The sequence below is a fragment of the Zeus faber genome, assembly GCF_960531495.2.
Source record: "Zeus faber genome assembly, chromosome: 8".
Taxonomy (NCBI): Eukaryota; Metazoa; Chordata; class Actinopteri; order Zeiformes; family Zeidae; genus Zeus; species Zeus faber.
Genome location: NC_137195.1, coordinates 8,771,272 through 8,776,363, shown reverse-complemented (window position 1 = coordinate 8,776,363; position 5,092 = coordinate 8,771,272).

Here is a 5,092-nt window from a genome sequence, read left to right as displayed (position 1 = left end):
ATTTCAGACATAAAACTAATTATCAAACTGTGTGTTCAATAGATTTAAATCGTTGTTCTTTTCAATATTCCTCCCCCCGCTACGACAACATCGGGGCATCTGGGACGCTTGGCGTAGACGGTGTAGCAGGTAAGAACCACGCTCCGCCTGGCGCCCGTACGCTGCGCCGACGCACCTGGTGTAGTTCTACCGTAAGATGAGGTGTAGTACAGCAGTGTATAACATATAGGAGCTGGAAGGTACTGTGGAAACCGCCTAAAAGTAAATCTCAACGTGTTTGATTTAGTTTTTCTTGTGATATAACTTGACTGGTCTAGAATTGTGTGTATAATGCTATTCCTCTGGCTTGGAGAAATGAGTCACTTATAACTTTCAGAATTTTCTTTTGGGACATTTTGCAGCGTGAGGGAATGAATGAATGAAATGATTCAGGAATTTACGAGTGAGTGAGTGAATGAACGGAAGGATGAAGGAGGACATATGCCCGAGCTTAATTGTGTATAAATGTGACTACAAACAGTTACCTGTTGCAATTAGAATAAGAGACACAAACTCAAAGCAACAAGGTTACCCGGCGACACCGGGACGTGCCCTTCTTGTGCCGCTCAGGACGCCGGCAGGAAGAGGGGATGATTGGCGTGTCTGTCTTTGCCGCTAGCAGCTAAACGGCCACGTCTATATTCAGCAGTGGTATTGGCCTATAACCCCCCAACCCTCCTGCCATTACCATTTTAGAGTCCCTCCCAGAAGCCCAGCCTCCGCACAACACTATCAATATTAATGTTTGGCGGCTGAGAAGGCTTTGGAAGAACTTTCTCCCACATCAATATTGATGGTGTTGCCATACATCGAAGTCGGGGGGCCCTCTTTAAGGATTTATAACGGGAATACTGAGGGGTAGGGGGGTTGGCTGGAGGGGGTGGAGGGGTCTCTTCATGATGGGGGGCCCGATGCCATTTTTTTTTTTGTCAGGTCCTCAACGATGGCTGCATTTTCCCCGCATACAGAGCAATTTCCACGGGAGAGGGGCGACGCCGGAGGACCCTTGATGAGATCGGCGCGCCGAGGAGGCTGCGTTGAGACGGATCCAATTCCGCCCGGCGACGCCCCGCCGGAGATGACAGTTATGGAAAAAACGAGCGTTGCATTTCGTGGGATCTGGGAATGCTAAAATGGGAGTGTGTTGATTCTGGAAACGAGGGGTGTTGCTTTTGGGACATCTTCACAAACACGGCGCTGTTAGGCCACACACATGCGGGACAGATCCAATTCATTACGATATTAGCTTTGGAGATGCGTGTCTGCACAATATCGAGTGTCGGAGCGGGGGCTGGCCGGGTGAGGACTTCCAGGCCTGGCTCATTTGTCATGCATTCTGAAATAAATTACACCGCGGAATAAAAACAAATCGGAAATTAATGAAGCTCAAAAAGGAACTTTGACTTTTTGAGATTTGATGTTGTTTTTTTTAAATCCACACGGGCTACACCGGTGGCTGAGAATATTTAATGCTATAGGCTGTTTAACAGGGACATGAGAGGAGAGGAGGTCACAGGGTTTTCAGAGGCACAAAACCCAGATTTGAGGAGAGTTTTAGTAGCACAAAGGAATAGATTACTTTTTTTTTTTAATCGGATGATTTAACCGAGGAAATCAGATAATGAAGGAATTGACATTAATTGAAATACAAGAATAGAGTGCAACCTTTTTAATTTATTAGTTTATTTATTTATTTATTTATTTATTTATTTATTTATTTATTTATTTTTCTTCCATTTGAAGCAGCCAGGGGTCACTGCCGCCGGGGGCAGTTTAACATTTAGATGGAGCTGGATAACGTCGTTGCCTGTATACATCCCGTCAAGTCATTGATCCTTAAGCTGAACAGGTCCCGTCAAGTGTCCAAAAGCTAAAATCCTTCCCTCAACATCCGGACGACACGACGGCGAACACGCTGCCACAACACAAAGTCACGCCGTACAAGACAAGGGCCGCTGTTACAGCTGTCCTGCCCCTCCACCCCACCCCACCACCCCCACCCCACCCTCACTCTAGAACCTTGCAGCTTTTGACAGCGAGCCAGTAAGTGGGACCTCTTAGGGGAGACAAAGAGTGACCTCAATTCAATGTGACGGCCTGCCTATCGATCTCCCCTCGGACGGCTGTATCCCTCGGAGATGGGCGGGGGGGGCGTCCTTGTACCGCTAACACTCACATTTAGAAACAAGAGGAAAAAAAAGAGAAACGCAGCCTTTTTATCAGCCCCCCCGCCCCCCTCACATCCACATGGGCCGGCCCCAATACAAGTCTAAATTACACATGTTCACAGCGAGTCCGTCTCCCCTCCGACTCCCCTCTCCTCCCCCATTGCTCATCTTGTCTCCTAAATTGAAAGTGTGTCATAACAGATACGGGAGGGGGGGTGGGGGTGGGGGTCCGGGTTAAACGTATGTGACTCGCGTCCGTGTCACCTCCGTCAGAGGCGACACCCCACGCTGCCCCGTCCCGCCCCGCCCCGCCCAGCCCCACCCCAGCCCCACCCCAGCCCCCTGCCTGACACCCTACCCCACCTTGTGTTCCCCAACGGGGTGAATGGCGACAAGAAGCCGGGACAATTACTGTCAGTGTACGCTGGGTGATGTATTCCCACTGTTATTGTGTTTGTCATCCCGGCCGCACGCCGCGACCTGATTAGTTTGACGGAGATCGTCTGGTAAGATGTTTCGTGCCGTACGGGGTGATCCTTTATGCGCACGCCACACTTGCGTATTACTTGGTGTGTGCGCAGGGACGGGGGTGACACCCGACCTGAGGCCGTTTGACTTCTGTGTTTCTGGGTTTCAATAAAAAAAAAGAAAGGTGTCGTTGGATTCGCGGGATTGGAGATTTAGTGTTTGGATCAATGTCCTGAAGACCTGCTTTTATAAAATAATATGAAAAAAATATATAATTTTTTTTAAAGTATATATATATATATATATATGGTGGTGGTGATTTTGGTGATTTTAATAAGCAAAATAATAAAAAAGGTTCTATAGCCAGGAGGTCCAACATTTAAAAAGCATTTCAAGCACGCTTGGTTCTTCCCAAAACCTATATTGGGAAACAAACTGGTAGGAGAGGAGCTTGAGGCAATGCAAATGTTTACCAGAGAACAAAGCTGCATATCGCACCAAAGACCTTCATCAAGGGAAGAAAAATGCTTTCCGAAGTGAGGCAATTTTCAAGAAATACAATTTGAAAACAAATGCTGTATTCAAGTCTTTCCAAACCTTCCCACACGGAAACAATCGGGGCAAAAATGCTGGCGAACAAACGGACAAATGGTTTGAATCCTATTCTTAATGATTGAATGTGCGCGTAATGAAAAGTAATTGATTTGGCCGACTCAGTGGACATTTTATCTCGACACTAAAACACCGCTTTCGACTCGTATTTTAAAACGGTGTTTTTTCTTTTATGGTTTATGCTGAGGCCAGTGTTCGCCGTAAATGGCAGGTGTGCAAAATTGAAGTGCAGAAGTAATTCAGCTCCCGCCATTCAAGGGAGCTGTGTCAGTTTGATTTACTTTTACAGATAAACATGCACATACTCACACGCAAACACACACACACACACACACGCACGCACACACACACAAATGCAAACACACCTTTGGACCACATGTGTTTTTTATATTCATAAAGTAAGGGGTGGAAAAAAAAATGCAAGCCTCCAAAATGGAGGTTGAGGGGTCAGGGTGCTTGGCCAGGAGTGACAGCTCTGAAATGAAGGCATAAGTCAATCGGCTACTCTCCATACAGACACACCCACACATGGAGACGCGCACACACACACACACACACACACAAGCCCTGTTTTGGGAGGTGGGGGGTAACAGAACAAGGCTACAGATGCTGGGGATTGTGGGATTGTGGGAGGTAGTCTGTGGTGGGAAGGTTGAGTGCAAAGGGCATAAGGTTACCATGTGGAGGAGTGTGTGTGTGTGTGTGTGTGTGTGTATGTGTGTGTGTGTGTGTGTGTGTGTGCGTGTGTGCGTGCGTACGTGCGGGTGTGTGGGTGTGGGTGTGCGGCTATTTCGAACAATGGAATAAAGAAGAAGAATAGAACATGAATGTTTTTTAAGGAGGTCTTAGGACGGCCGAGGCTCCGACTTTGTGTTTTTCCACTCTCTCCCTGCCCCCTCGGTCTGTCTTTCTGTGTGTGTCTCTCTCTCTCTCTCGCTATCTATTCGATAGCCCTCAGAGAGCTTCCACTCTAGTCGAGAAGCAGCGAGGCTGTTTACACGTACTTGAACGCTTGAGCAGGCGTACCACTCCCACCTGACACACAAGCACACACACACACACACACACACACACACCTTGAACTCAAAGGTCAAAGAACATGTGTGCCCTCAGCCTTCTCTCTTTCTTTCTCCCTGCGCACGCGCACACGCACACACACACACACACACACACACACACACACACACACACACACACACACACACACACACACACACACACACACACACACACACAGCATGAGGGGTCACCATGTTTGTTTACATTCTCTCATGCACCATCTAACAGCGGGCCTGTATCAACATTTGGGCTGCTCCCCACCGCAGGTTGGAGAAACCTCCACTAGATTTACTGTCATTGATTGATCTGCAGTATCGATCGCGGTCTGAGCCCCACTCCCACGTCGTGTCAGAGGAGTCTGTCGAGGGTGAAAAACAGCTTGCAGGAATATCTGGGTCAGAACAGGACTGACTGGTTCTCAACGGAATAAAGCGCCCGAGAAAACATGAAAGGAAATCACAAACCAAAAAAACAAAAGACGAGGCTAAAGAAAGAACATCAATCAGGATAAGTTAATTATGAAACTACAATCGTGCTCAGTTATGAAAAAAAACAAAAAAAAAACAAAAAACATCTCTTTCTATGGGTAAACATGTCATTTGTTGTCATTTTCACTCATCAAGTTCCTCTTCAAATCCCTATATCAACTGCACCTATTGATATAATTTAATAATAAATTTAGGTCATAACCACACGAGACAAAGGACTACTGTGAACAACAGATTTTTATTTCAATTAATAGATTC